Source organism: Aotus nancymaae, unplaced genomic scaffold, assembly GCF_030222135.1.
Source record: "Aotus nancymaae isolate 86718 unplaced genomic scaffold, 86718_ANA_hifiasm-v0.15.2.pri h1tg000020l, whole genome shotgun sequence".
Classification (NCBI taxonomy): domain Eukaryota; kingdom Metazoa; phylum Chordata; class Mammalia; order Primates; family Aotidae; genus Aotus; species Aotus nancymaae.
Window position 1 is genome coordinate 57,036,006 of NW_026988432.1, and position 16,356 is coordinate 57,052,361.

A 16,356-nucleotide genomic window follows, 5' to 3' on the forward strand; every position below is an offset into this window, starting at 1 on the left:
CTTTGCTATTGTAAACTGTGCTGCTATGAACATTCGTGTGCATGTGTCCTTATAGTAGAACGATTTATAATCCTTTGGATATATGCCCAGTAATGGGATTGCTGGGTCAAATGGAATTTCTATTTCTAGGTCCTTGAGGAATCGCCACACTGTTTTCCACAATGGTTGAACTAATTTACACTCCCACCAACAATGTAAAAGTGTTCCTATTTCTCCACATCCTCTCCAGCATCTGTTGTCTCCAGATTTTTTAATGATTGCCATTCTAACTGGTGTGAGATGGTATCTCAATGTAGTTTTGATTTGCATTTCTCTAATGGCCAGTGATGATGAGCATTTTTTCATATGTTTGTTGGCCTCATGTATGTCTTCTTTTGTAAAGTATCTGTTCATGTCCTTCGCCCACTTTTGAATGGGCTTGTTTGTTTTTTTCTTGTAAATCTTTTTTAGCTCGTTGTAAATTCTGGATATCAGCCCTTTGTCAGATGGGTAGGCTGCAAAAATTTTTTCCCATTCTGTTGGTTGCCGATTCACTCTATTGACTGTTTCTTTTGCTGTGCAGAAGCTGTGGAGTTTGATTAGGTCCCATTTGTCTATTTTGGCTTTTGTTGCCAATGCTTTTGGCGTTTTGGTCATGAAGTCCTTGCCTACGCCTATGTCCTGAATGGTTTTGCCTAGGTTTCCTTCTAGTGATTTTATGGTGTTAGGTCTTATGTTTAAGTCTTTAATCCATCTGGAGTCAATTTTAGTGTAAGGTGTCAGGAAGGGGTCCAGTTTCTGCTTTCTGCATATGGCTAGCCAGTTTTCCCAACACCACTTATTGAACAGGGAATCCTTTCCCCATTGCTTGTTTTTATCAGGTTTGTCAAAGATCGGGTGGTTGTAGATATGTTGTGTTGCCTCCGACGCCTCTGTTCTGTTCCATTGGTCTATATCTCTGTTTTGGTACCAGTACCATGCTGTTTTGATTACTGTAACCTTGTAGTAGAGTTTGATGTCTGGTAGTGTGATGCCTCCCGCTTTGTTCTTTTTGCTTAGAATTGACTTGGCTATGCGGGCTCTCTTTTGGTTCCATATGAAGTTTAAAGTGGTTTTTTCCAGTTCTGTGAAGAAGGTCATTGGTAGCTTGATGGGGATAGCATTGAATCTGTATATTACTTTGGGCAGTATGGCCATTTTCACGATATTAATTCTTCCTAACCATGAACATGGAATGTTTCTCCATCTGTTTGTGTCCTCTCTTATTTCGTTGAGCAGTGATTTGTAGTTCTCCTTGAAGAGGTCCTTTACATTCCTTGTTAGTTGTATTCCTAGGTATTTTATTCTCTTTGTAGCAATTGTGAATGGCAGTTCGTTCTTGATTTGGCTCTCTTTAAGTCTGTTATTGGTGTATAGGAATGCTTGTGATTTTTGCACATTGATTTTGTATCCTGAGACTTTGCTGAAGTTGCTTATCAGTTTCAGGAGCTTTTGGGCTGAGATGAGGGGGTCTTCTAGATATACAATCATGTCGTCTGCAAATAGAGACAATTTGACTTCCTCCTTTCCTAATTGAATACCCTTTATTTCTTTTTCTTGCCTGATTGCTCTGGCTAGAACTTCCAGTACTATATTGAATAGGAGTGGTGAGAGAGGGCATCCTTGTCTAGTGCCAGATTTCAAAGGGAATGCTTCCAGTTTTTGCCCGTTCAGTATGATATTGGCTGTCGGTTTGTCATAAATAGCTTTTATTATTTTGAGATACGTTCCATCGATACCTAGTTTATTGAGGGTTTTTAGCATAAAGGGCTGTTGAATTTTGTCGAAGGCCTTCTCTGCATCGATTGAGATAATCATGTGGTTTTTGTCTTTGGTTCTGTTTATGTGGTGAATTACATTTATAGACTTGCGTATATTGAACCAGCCTTGCATCCCCGGGATGAATCCTACTTGATCATGGTGGATAAGCTTTTTGATGTGCTGTTGTAATCGGCTTGCCATTATTTTATTGAAGATTTTTGCATCTATGTTCATCATGGATATTGGCCTGTAGTTTTCTTTTCTTGTTGAGTCTCTGCCAGGTTTTGGTATTAGGATGATGTTGGTCTCATAAAATGATTTGGGAAGGATTCCCTCTTTTTGGATTATTTGGAATAGTTTCAGTAGGAATGGTATCAGTTCCTCTTTGTATGTCTGGTAGAATTCGGCTGTGAACCCATCTGGACCTGGGCTTTTTTTGGGTGGTAGGCTCTTAATTGCTGCCTCAACTTCAGACCTTGTTATTGGTCTATTCAGGGTTTCGGCTTCTTCCTGGTTTAGGCTTGGGAGGAGGCAGCTGTCCAGGAATTTATCCATTTCCTCCAGGTTTTCTAATTTATGTGCATAGAGTTGTTTGTAATAATCTCTGATGATGGTTTGAATTTCTGTGGAATCTGTGGTGATATCCCCTTTGTCATTTTTTATTGCATCTATTTGATTATTCTCTCTTTTCTTTTTTATTAGTCTGGCTAGTGGTCTGTCTATTTTGTTGATCTTTTCAAAAAACCAGCTCCTGGATTTATTGATTTTTTGAAGGGTTTTTCGTGTCTCTATCTCCTTCAATTCTGCTTTGATCTTAGTTATTTCTTGTCTTCTGCTAGGTTTTGAGTTTTTTTGATCTTGCTTCTCTAGCTCTTTCAATTTTGACGATAGGGTGTCAATTTTAGATCTCTCCTTTCTTCTCGTGTGGGCACTTATTGCTATATATTTTCCTCTAGAGACTGCTTTAAATGTGTCCCAGAGATTCTGGTATGTGGTGTCTTCATTCTCGTTGGTTTCGAAGAACGTCTTTATTTCTGCCTTCATTTCATTGTTTATCCAGTCAACATTCAGGAGAAAGTTGTTCATTTTCCATGAGGCTGTGCGGTTCTGGGTTAGTTTCTGAATTCTGAGTTCTAACTTGATTGCACTGTGGTCTGAGAGACTGTTTGTTATGGTTTCCGTTCTTTTGCATTTGCTGAGGAGTGATTTACTTCCAATTATGTGGTCAATTTTAGAGTAGGTGTGATGTGGTGCTGAGAAGAATGTATATTCTGTGGATTTGGGGTGGAGAGTTCTGTAAATGTCTATTAGGTTTGCTTCTTCCAGGTCTGAGTTCAAGTCCTGGATATCCTTGTTAATTTTCTGTCTCGTTGATCTGTCTAATATTGACAATGGTGTGTTGAAGTCTCCCACTATTATTGTGTGGGAGTCTAAGTCTCTTTGTAAGTCTTTAAGAACTTGCCTTATGTATCTGGGTGCTCCTGTATTAGGTGCATATATATTTAGGATCGTTAGCTCTTCTTGCTGCATTGATCCTTTTACCATTATGTAATGTCCTTCTTTGTCTCTTTTGATCTTTGTTGCTTTAAAGTCTATTTTATCAGAGATGAGAATTGCAACTCCTGCTTTTTTTTGCTCTCCATTTGCTTGGTAAATCTTCCTCCATCCCTTTATTTTGAGCCTTTGTGTATCCTTGCATGTGAGATGGGTTTCCTGGATACAGCACACTGATGGGTTTTGGCTTTTTATCCAATTTGCCAGTCTGTGTCTTTTGATTGGGGCATTTAGTCCGTTTACATTTAGGGTTAATATTGTTATGTGTGAATTGGATCCTGTCATTTTGGTGCTAGGTGGCTGTTTTGCCCTTTGGTTGATGCAGATTCTTCATTGTGTTGATGCTCTTTACCTTTTCGTGTGTTTTTGGAGTGGCTGGTACTGGTTGTTCTTTTCTATGTGTAGTGCCTCCTTCAAGAGCTCTTGTAGAGCTGGTCTGGTGGTGATGAACTCTCTGAGTTCTTGCTTGTTCACAAAGGATTTTATTTTTCCTTCACTTATGAAGCTTAGTTTGGCTGGATACGAAATTCTGGGTTGAAAGTTCTTTTCCTTAAGGATGTTGAATATCGGCCCCCACTCTCTTCTGGCCTGTAGGGTTTCTGCTGAGAGATCTGCAGTGAGTCTGATGGGCTTCCCTTTGTGGGTAACCCGACCTTTCTCTCTGGCTGCCCTTAGTATTTTCTCCTTCATTTCAACCCTGGTGAATCTGATGATTATGTGTCTTGGGGTTGCTCTTCTAGAGGAGTATCTTTGTGGTGTTCTCTGTATTTCCTGGACTTGAATCTTGGCCTGCCTTGTTAGGTTGGGGAAGTTTTCCTGGATAATATCCTGAAGAGTATTTTCCAGCTTGGATGCATTCTCTTCGTCACATTCAGGTACACCTATCAAACGTAGATTAGGTCTTTTCACATAGTCCCATATTTCTTGTTGACTTTGTTCATTCCTTTTTACCCTGTTTTCTCTAATCTTGCCTTCTCGTTTTATTTCATTGAGTTGATCTTCAACCTCTGATATCCTTTCTTCTGCTTGGTCAATTCGGCTATTGAAACTTGTGCATGCTTCACGAAGTTCTCGTGTTGTGTTTTTCAGCTCCATCAATTCGCTCATATTCCTCTCTAAGTTGTCCATTCTTGTTAGCATTTCGTCAAGTCTTTTTTCAAGGTTCTTAGTTTCTTTGCATTGGGTTAGAACATGTTCTTTTAGTTCACGGAAGTTTCTTATTATCCACTTTCTGAAAGCTGATTCTGTCATTTCATCACACTCATTCTCCATCCAGTCTTGTTCCCTTGCTGGTGAGGAGTTGTGATCCCTTGTAGGAGGAGAAGTGTTCTGGTTTTGGGTGTTTTCATCCTTTTTGCGCTGGTTTCTTCCCATCTTTGTGGATTTATCCACCTGTTGACTTTGTAGTTGTTGTCTTTCTGATTTTGGTAATTTTAAGTCTGCTGTGGCAGAACTCATAAACCCCCTGCTCTTCCCCCCAGGTGTTCTGTCCCAGGGAGTTATGGTTTTATGATGTTCCCCTGTGCGGTTGCTGTTTTCCCTGCCCACAAGGTGGCAGCCTAGTCACACTCAGGTTGCAGAGGCTTCGCTAAGCTGCTGTGGGCTCCACCCAGCTTCCGTGTGAACTTCTGGGTGTAGTTAGAACTGCTTCCGCTATGTTGGCCTGCCCCTGTAGTGACGGAGTCTTTGTAGTGGCGGGTTGCCTTGGTAGATTGCCCTGGGAACAGCAGGATGCCTATGGAGAACGCCCCTCCTCCACAGAGCTGGACCTTCCCGGTTTCAGTTGTGTTTCAGGTCTTCTTGCTGGGTAAGAGGGGACACCGTCTCATCTGATCTGCCTCCGGAGCCGCTGCGTTGGCTAAAGCCGCGGCTCTGAGATTCGTGGCGCTGGCCTGGCTCCCCGTTTCAGCTCCCCTTGCTGGCTTATAGGGGACTCAGACTCTCTCACTTTGTACAGTGAGCCGTTGCCTCAGGGTGCTGGCCCGGCGGCTGCGCCATTCAAGCCAGCGGCGCCAGTGGTGCTGGCGACCCATGTGGCTGCTCTGCGTGTGAATCTCCTGGTCTGTGGGCAGTAAAAATCAGTCTGGAAATACGGCGTCCACTCACCCTCTGTGCTTTCTCTCGGAGCTGCATTCCCGAGTTCCTCCTAAGCGGCCATCTTGGATCTCCGATTTATTTCTTAATATGTAGCTTCCAGCCAACTTAAACAAGAAAGAAATACTGTCTATATACAGAATTACCAAATGATAAAACACGTACGGCTTAAGAGTACTAGCTCTGAGAGCAAACTGATTAGGATACCAATTTCATATCCATCGCTTATTAGCTATGTGACTGGGAAGTTTATTTAACCTATCTGGGATTTACTCTTCTCATCAGTAAACTTGGAATGAGAATATTACCTACCTCAGAGTGTTCTTGTGAGGATTAAAGCACTTTGCTCACAGTAAGCACTAATTAAATGTTTGCAATTGTCAATATAACTCAGTATTAAAGAATATGTCTTATATTTTTTCCAATATTCACTGGCATAAATATCATGATGAGTCTCTTGCATTATGATTATGAAGACTCATAATTATTAAAACAAGGAAGGTGATCTGTGAGACAATTTGTGTTTAAATTTATACTTTAAAAAAATGTATGTAGTAAGATTTATTCCAGAAATAACAAACCAAATTGCTAGGCAATTGTATCTGTTTGTAAACATAATTGCTGGAATATATATGAATATATTTAGTTATTATATATCACCCAAAACAACTTCTGCAAGAGAAAAAGAGTCAGTGGAAGATGTGGTAGAAAACACTCATTTTTAATATTAAGTGTGAAATGTGTTGGAAATCACCATGGAGATGGTGTAAACAGCCCAATTACTGGAAATCCAGCATAAGTTTGAATTTAGAATTCCTCTGAATTCTAAAGCAAGATACCCTTAGTGCGTCAAAAATAATGAATAGTGTTTTCAGGGATAATTCTCCCTTCCCAAATGTTGAAATTAAAATGCCATGCAATATATCAAAATAGTTAAGTCAGTCAATGGATAAAAGTTTTAGAGGACAAACATAATGTCCTACCTTTTACAGTTTTTTTTTTTTTTTTTTTTTTTTTTTTTTTTTTAATAAAATGTTGCTCTTTTTCCCAGGCTGGAGTGCAGTGGCGTGATCTTGGCCCACTGAAACCTCTGCCTCCTGGGTTCAAGCCATTCTCCTGACTCAGCCTCCCAACTAGCTGGGACTACAGGCAGGTGCCACCATACCCGTCTAATGTTTTGCATTTTTGGTAGAGACGGGGTTTCACCGTGTTAGCCAGGATGGTCTTGATCTCCCAATCTTGTGATCCACCTGCCTCAGCCTCCAAAAGGCATGAGCCACTGTGACTGGCCACCTTTTACAGTTCTAACAAAATGTTTTATATTTAATTATCCTGGCAGTCAGAAAATGGAAGGAAGAGATTTCTTTCAAGTAAACTGGCCACTACTTCCGTTCTAGGGCTTCCTCGTGTCATCCACAGTACCTTTGAGAGATTATAAACTGTTATTGGGCATTCATTGTCTAAGGAGGCAAACTGCTAACCTTCCTTATAATAATAAAATCATTCCACATTATTTTATAAATAGAAAATGAGTTTGGCCAATAACAATAGTCTTCAGCTGATGTTTGATACCCAGGAGAATCAGGCACCTTAATTGTCTTAAAATACATCAAGTTTTTTGTTCCAGTAAACATTGTATCTCCACAAACTATTTTAAGTAAAACCCATGGAACCAAAAGTTAATGTAGAGAAATAATGTTATTTTAAAAATCCAGAAAGAAAGAAATAGGATATGCCTCAGACAGAAAGTAAATGTCCAGTTTCTTCCTGAATTAACCCAAACATAGATTCCAAAATATCATACAAGTAGAAACTGACACTAGAATCCAATTCTAAAGTGCACATATCCTGACAATGAGTCAATTCCTAATTCTTCAGTATAAACCCCCCTTCACATGACTTTTAAACCTTCAAGTCAGAAATTCTCCTCCATTTGGCACAAACGTGGTGGGAGTTTCCAAATGAAAAGTCTAGGACCATTCATCTTGAAGTTATTAACTTAAGTCCCCTGTCTGTAACTGTAATCCCAAGACACCTGAGGTAACACTGTGCCTCACATGGAGATTTTGGAGACTTGAGTCCTGTTGGCGGCATCACCAGCATCATCTTCCTTCTCTATAGCCTTATATCACTTACCCCACAACATGTTACTAGAGCACTAAAATGGTGATGGGCACCGCCAGATAGGGGAGAATAGGGATGTAGAGATAATCTTCACATTTATTTTCTATCTAGTGGCACAAGATGTTTATAAGGTAGGCATTTTAACACACACTGGAACCTATCAGAAGGCGAAGGGTGGGAGGAGGGAGAGTATCAGGAAAAATAACTAATGGGTACAAGGCTTAATAGCTGGGTGATGAAATAATCTGTACACCAAACCCCCATGACAGAGGTTTACCCGTATAACAAACCTGTACATGTGCCCCTGAATTTAAAATAAAAGTTAATTACAAAAACCAAGGTAGATATTTTATTCATTTTGCTAAAAAGCTAGAAAAAAAGTAAGCATAGGAATCAAGCCAGGAAACAAATAGATCCAACTTTTTTTTTTAATTGAGACAGAGTTTTGCTCTTGTTGCCTAGGCTAGAGAGCAATGGTGTGATCTTGGCTCCCTGCAACCTCCGCCTCCCAGGTTCAAGCTATTCTCCTGCCTCAGCCTCCTGAGTAACTGTGATTACAGGCATGTGCCACCATGCCTGGCTAATTCTTGTATTTTTAGTAGAGACAGGGTTTCTCCATGTTGGTCAGGCTGGTCTTGAACTCCCAACCTCAGGTGATCTGCCCCCCTAGGCATCCCAAAGTGCTGGGATTACAGGCGTGAGCCACCGCACCTGGCCAGATCCAACGCTTTAATGGCTTCTGGATTTTCTAAGAAGATGAAGGTCCTCTGAGATGCTGTTTATTTTTGGAACAATACAGGGACCACTTTGTGGGTTCCTGTCTTGACCCACAAAAAATGGGTTTTTGACCCATTCTTTGGATGTAGACCACCCCTTCTATCTTAGGAAAACCTTTTTAAAGTACAGATAACTTGAAAGCAGATAGTGTTTTGCATGAATAACAGGAATATTTCACTTGTTTTAATGCCCAAATAGCAATAATCCAAATCTGCATTGTTTGACTTCAGGAACTCTACTCTGGAAATCCTAGAATGTGTATTCTACAAATATGTACTGTCTCTTGTCTCAGCAACCTGCAACTGTCCCTAAGCAGGTCACCTCTCAGCCTCTTTCCTATCAGTATAGAAACAAACACAAGGCCCTCCCACAAAGCACAGCTAATTAGAACCTTTAACATTTAGCACAATGTTACTAAAATCTGTGGATAACAAAGCAGAAATAAAAACTTGATTTGTGCATCATACTGAGCACTGGATATGACTGCCCTGGGCCATTCCAACCCCCCAAATCCCCTGACCAGTTCTCATTCCTCAGCCACTGAGCTTGAGGGACCAACGAGGCAGCTCACAGTGGGAGTGACATTCCACCCACACTTCACACCGTCAGGCTACTCACAGTGTGTGTGAGGCTTCCGTTCCAGGGAAGGTGGTTATTTCTCCCATAGCTACAATAGGTACCATGTGCCAGTTAAAATATAGAATAGAAAAAGGGACAATGCTACACAGAAAGCCAGCTATTAAAGTGTGTTCTCATGTAGAGCAGTTGAGCTCCTCAAATGTCAAAATCTCCATTCCAGAATAGGACCTGGCTTTTCCATGTGTAGAACCAAAAAGTAAATAGAGACTTTACCTAAACAAAGGAACAATATAATCATCTCTCAAACAAAAACAGAAACACTACTGGCGATTTTAGCATAGCAATCCCTTTCCACATACTTCTACTCCAGGGCATAAAAATTGTCAAAAAATAGTGGACCTTTTTCCTAGCTAGAGCTGCCTGCAATAAAAGGATTATCCAATTTAATCCTAACAAGAAGCCTATGAAGTGGGCATTATTTCACATTTTTTAGAAGAGGAGACTGGTCTGAGGAAGTCCAGTCATTTTATCCACTATTACCCAGGCCCATCTGACTCTAGCACCTGAAAGACAGCTAATAAGAATGTGGCGGTGGTAATGACATGAGAAATAAGGTCTAGCTAGAAGGAAAAGAAAGGACTCACACAGGGGCCACAGGAAAACACCAAAGGAACAGGCTGCCTGTTGCTGGGCCTGCACATTCCATCTTCAGACCTGCATCTGGGAGAGATGGCATAACTCATGCTACCAGCATCCTCAACTTCCTGGCTTGAGTTAGCGCTGACATGCTAATTAGTTCAAGTTGCCTCTTGAGTCATGAATATTTGGCACTTAAGATTTATTCATCCTTCCTAACATACTCCTTTTCTGAAATCTCTTTTAAAAAATTTTATTGGTTCACGTTGAAGAAGCCTGAAGTCAAAGCTCTAAAGTCATTTACCCTGCTATATGAAGGCAGCCACTACTATTATCATTTTAGAGCCCAGTTTATGTCTTCCGTCATTGCTATTGGCATACACTGATTAGAGAGTCTCCAGAGACAGGCCACAGAATGTAATTTAATCACATGCATTTCAAGCATTTGTAGTGCAGCAGCAACTGTACTCATCTATAACTATGACTGTGAACCTCTCAACAGAGTTAACTAGGAATATCTCAAATAAAGAAGTAGGACCTAAAATTCAAGCCATAATTTTTTCATAGAGACAAATGATAAAACACAATAATTGCCCTTGTACAGAAAACTCCCCTTACAAATGATTCTATTTAACAAATCTAAATTTCTGATGAAATATACAATACCAATCACAAGCCTATTCAATATACCTCTAAATTAAAATAATATTGTGATACTGGTTTTGACTTTATAATGATGCTATCAAAAAACTCCAAAAGTTCTGGAGAGCTATTGTTGAACAAACTTAACACTACTGAATTATACACTTTAAAGATAGCTTACATGGTAAATTTTATGTTATGTATTTTTCACAATGTATAATTTTTTTTTTTCTGAGATGAAGTCTAGTTCTGTCTCCCAGGCTGGAGTGCGATGGCATGATCTCTGCTCACTTCAACCTCTGCCTCCTGGGCTCAAGCAATATTCCTGCCTCAGCCTCCCTAGTAGCTGGGATTATAGGTGCCCACCACCATGCCCATCTAATTTTTGTATTTTTAGTAGAGATGGGGTTTCACCATGTTGACCAGGCCAGTTTTGAACTCCTGACCTCGAATGATCTGCCTGCCTTGCCCTCCCAAAGTGCTAGGATTACAGGGGTGAGCCACCATGCCCCGCCTAAAAAATGTTAAAGTTAAAAAAAGTGAATTAAAAAAACTCTAAACTCTAAAATTAAAATTAAAATCAAATTACAATATTACATGCATTGAACAACAATAATCATAACAAATGATAATAATGATAATTATAAAAGATTGGTTTGAGGATTTTACAAGTTGTTATGTTGGGTAATATATAAATATTATTAAATTATGTTATAGACATTTTGGTTTAAAAGGTGGGGATAACAATAACATTTTAACAAATATTTCCATTAAATTTAAAAGTAAAGTTTATTGTTTAACAATATATGCTTCTTGTGCATAAAATTTACATGCTAGAAAATCTTTTCTCCAGAGACATTGAACAATGTATTTATATTATGCTAATTCTCAGTGAGGAGGAGCTCATTGAACATAAATGTAAAGTATACAGAGCTCTGAGGGAGCAATAATGATTTTTGTAAAATTTTGTAAACAACATAAGAATATTTAAAATCCTAAATATTTAGTTATGATTTATTGGTTGTGAAACAATATAATCAATGAGATTTAACCAGTGATCACAGGGGTCACACTAGCTTATACTACTTTCACAGTTAGCAAATTCTCCTATGTTCCAAGTTAATTATTTAAAAGATTATAAAATAATAGAGACAGCATTTTTATAAACTTTAAACAGATGGACAAACACAGTGTAGTCTTCTGAAGATTAAAATTCCAAGGAATATTTTGAAGGTTAAAATCCCCTCATAACATCATAATCTAATTAGTTACAAAGTTTTTCACAGGGCTCTTCCTTAGTTGAGGTCTCATAATTACTCAGTCAGCTCCACACAGTAATAGAGTAGTAGTCATGTTCTAAACAAACTCTTATGCTGTTTTTAATAACTGTGGATTAATACCTGAGAAAAATTATTTGGCCCAATTGCAGCCCAAACACAAAGAAAGAAAGCAAGGAGCAAAGATAACATAGATTCTGTTTATAATAGGAAACTGAATGAGTTACAAGATTTGTAAAATTTTAATATGCTAAATAATTATTGAATCTAACAGGTAAAAATATATGTAATTTGATTGTTTTCTAAAACTGAATTAACTAATTCATTTAACACTTATCACTAGTAAAGAATATTTAGACCTGCACCTAAAATTAATCTGCCATTGATGTAGCTGCCATTGTTTGCTCTGACAGGGCATTCATGTGAAAAGAATAGAAACATCAAAAGAAAAATGGTGAACTTTCATGAACAAAGTAGAATTCCTTGGAAATGTGATGCAGGTTGTCATTATGTGGTGAGAAATTAATACATTTCTCAAAGATTCTCTGCATAATCATTCCATGAAAGCATGTGCTAGTACATTGGTACTTGCCTGAGGGAAATGTTGTAGAAAATAAATACAGACATCCAAATACCTTAACACAGCAGCTCCCAATCTTTTTGGCACCAGGGACCAGTTTCATGGAGGACAATTTTTCCATGGAAGAATGGGGATTGGGAGGGCAGGAGGGTGGGTTTGCTATGAAGCTGTTCCAATTCAGATAATCAGGAATTAGATTCTCATAAGGAGCTGCGCAATCTAGATCCCTGGCATGCGCAGTTCACAAGATTTGCGCTCCTGCTGCTTATCTGACAAGAGTCAGAGCTCAGGTTTTAATGCTTGTTAACCCGGGGTTACCTCCTGCTGTGCAGCTGGTTCCTAAAAGGCCATGGTCCAATACCCATCCTCGGCCCAGGGGTTGGGGACCACTGCCTTAACATGTAATCCTCTCTCTCCTTTTTATTTTTTTGAGAGGGTATCACTCTGTCACCTAGGCTGATTGCAGTCATGTTGTCATGGCTCACTGCAGCCTTCATCTGGGAATGAAATCATTGTGTCATGTTAGGTAAGAGTATGTTCACTTATTAGAAAACATCAAACTATTTCCTAAATGGTGGTAGTGTTTCACACTCTTAGCAGCAGTATATGGCATGTCTACTATTTGACATTCTTACCCACATTTGCTAGTAATTTAAAAAATTATAGCCATTCTAATGGGTATATAGTATATCTTATTGTGGGTTTCAATTTGCATTTTTCTGTGACCAATGATGCTTAGCACCTCTTATGTGAAATGGCATGAAATGTTTTATATGGTTTTTGTATAGTATTTGGTCAATCTTTTTTTCCCAATTTTCTTATTGAATTGTCTTTTTAATATTAAATTGTAAAAATCTCCTTTTCAGACCTATATATTGCAAATATTTTCTTCCTGTGACTTATATTCTAATTTTAATGGCAATTTGCAGTTTCTCATTACAGTGATGGATTTAGCATGGGGTGTGTGTGTGTGTGTGTGTGTGTGTCTATAATCACATTGAGGAAGAATACATTCATTTTTATTTTCTTGAAATTTTTATTAGGAATGAGGGTTGATTTTGTCAAAGGCTTTTCTAGCATCTGTGATAAAATTATATGATGTTTCTTTTTCACTAATTAAAATGGCAAATTATATCAGTAGATTTCCTAATATTAGCCATTCTTACACTGTTAATATAAATTACACTCAGTCAGTGTATTAGTTTCTTAATGAAGTAAGTTGCTCCATTTATATTTTATGTAGGAGTTTTTCATTAATATTTATAAGTAAGATTTATCTATTAGTTTCTTTTTGTGTTACATTTAACATAATTAAGCCATTGATGTTATACTTGTTTTTTAAAAATACTGTATACTTCTAAGAACTTTATCTGAGTAATTTATATAGCATCAACACTAATTGGTCCCTAAAGTTTATAAAATAATTCTGCAAAACTATCTGGCCCTGCTTTATTTTTTTTTTTTTAACACTGTAGTTCCTTGATAACTCTTCTATTTCTTCTACACAAGTAAGTCTATTTAAGCTTTCTGTTTCTGCTGAGATCAATTTTGGTAAACTGTCTCTTCCTCAGAAAATACTTATTTAAGTTTTCCATATTGTTTGCATAAAGGTGTACGGAGTAGTATCTTGTGATTTAAAAAAACATTATCTGTATTAATCATTTCCACTTGTCATTTATTATTTCATATTTTTCTCCTTTTTCTTGAATAAATTTGCTATTAATAAATAGTAATTTGTTATTTTTTCCAAGGACCCAGAATTTTGGCTTATTGGTTTGATATGCTTTTCTATTCTCTAACTTATTAATTTCTATTTTTAAAATTATTAATATTTGTCTTCTTGTACTTTTTTGGGGATTCTTTTGTTTTATTTCTAGCATTTTGAGTTGGAAACTTTATTTTTAATTTTCACTTTTTTAAAGACTTGCTGTGCTTTTTGGTGCATAGATATTTGTGAAGAGGGAAATTAAATAATAACAATGGTTGTAATTGCTGCATAATAAAATAAAGTTTACTGTGTTGTGTTCAATATAAAACCTAACCCCAGCTCTGCTCTAAATTAACTAACTCCCTGTAAAACCTACCTTATCTATTCTCCCTACATTCTCAGCAAAGTTCCCAGCATCTCAAAACTCCTGTTTTTCTTGCTGACCAGCTGCAAGGTCACAGGGCAAGATAACACCGAAAAAATGTACAATGTGTTTCTCAAAATGCTGTATTTCAAATGTAATGTACATCACAAGACAAATTAATGAACTGTTCTACATGGACACAGGGAGGGGAGCATCACACATTGGAGTCTGTTTGGGGGAAATAGGGGAGGGACAGTAGGGAGTGGGGAGTTGGGGAGGGATAACATGGGGAAAAATGCCAGATACAGGTGATGGGGAGGAAGGCAGCAAACCACACTGCCATGTGTGTATCTATGCAACAATCTTACATGTTCTTCACATGTACCCCAAAACCAAAAATGCAATAAAAAAATTAACTGTTCTTTGTTCTGGCTTCTGTAAACCTGTTAGCTGCTACATCATCCTGGATGCATCAAAAGTACCCCATTTTCTTTCTCCTTTGCTCAGCCTTGAGATGCTAATCTGCTGAGATGGTGGCCATCTTAATAAAATCCTCCTGTTTCACCCATTGGTCTCTCCTGTCTCCTGAATATTCTGCAATGTTTGTAACTTACCTCTATACAATGAGTTATAGCTTTTAGTATTAGGTGTCCCATGTCTCATTTAATTTTTATTGCTCAGAATTCTATTTTATCTGATATAAGAGTCTGCTGTCTTATTATTTTCACCTTACTGTATCATTGTTCTATCTGTTGTGTCTTTGTCCATGCTGTTAGTTTTAGCTTTCTAATGCTGTGATTTGGCTATATTTCTAGTATACAGGCTTAACATAGGCTTTTCCTTCATAGCCAACTATAAAATGTTTTTATTTTAATAGGCAAGATAAGCACTTTCATCTTTATTGATATAATGGATATATTTGGTCTCAACTGGATCATATCATTGTACTTTATATGTGCTATGTATATTATATTATGCTGTGTTTCTCTCTTTGGTGTGTCTATTATTTTTTAAAAACTTTTTGATTAGGAAGGTTTGTATTTTTATTCTATTGGCTGTTTTTACATGTATACCTTTTATTAGGCTCTTAAGCCCCTTCTTTTCTTTTTTAAATTAATTAATTAATTTAATATATATTTTAATGCACTTTAGGTTCTGGGGTATTCGTGAAGAACATGCAGGATTGTTGCATAGGTACATACATGACAATGTGGTTTGCTGACTCCATCCACATCGCCTATGTCTGGCATTTCTCCCCATGTTATCCCTCCACAACTCCCTACCCCCTGTTGTCCGTCCCTTCTCTAATCTCCCCCAACAGACCCCAGTGTGTGTGATGCTCCTCTCCCTGTGTCCATGTGTTCTCATTGTTCAACACCCACCTATGAGTGAGAACATGCAATGTTTGATTTTTTTGTTCTTATGTCAGTTTGCTGAGAATGGTGGTTTCCAGATTCATCCATGTCCCTACAAAGGACACGAACTCATCATTTTTTATGGCTGCATAGTATTCCATGGTGTATATGTGTTACATTTTCCCTGTCCAGTCTATCATTGATGGGCATTTGGGTTGGTTCCAGGCCTTTGCTATTGTAAACAGTGCTGCAATGAACATATGTGTGCATGTGTCTTTACAATAGAACAATTTCTAATCCTTTGGATATATACCCAGTAATGGGATTGCTGGGTCAAATGGAATTTCTATTTCTAGGTCCTTGAGGAATCGCCACACTGTCTTCCACAATGGTTGAACTAATTTACACACCCACCAACAGTGTAAAAGTGTTCCTATTTCTCCACATCCTCTCCAGCATCTGTTGTCTCCATATTTTTTAATGATCACCATTCTAACTGGTGTGAGATGGTAACTCAATGTAGTTTGGATTTGCAATTCACTAATGACCAGTCATGATGAGCATTTTTTCATATGTTTGTTGGCCTCATACATATCTTCTTTTGAAAAATATCTGTTCATATCCTTTGCCCTCTTTTGAATGGGGTTGTTTGTTTTTTTCTTGTAAATCTGTTTTAATTCTTTGTAGATTCTGGATATATTAGCTCTTTGTCAGATGGATAGATTGCAATTTTTTTTTCCCATTCTGATGGTTGCCAGTTCACTCTAATGACTGTCTCTTTTGCTGTGCAGAAGTTCTGGAGCTTAATTAGATCCCATTTGTCTTTTTGGCTTTTGTTGCCATTGCTTTTGGTGTTTCAGTCATGAAGTCCTTGCCTATGCCTATGT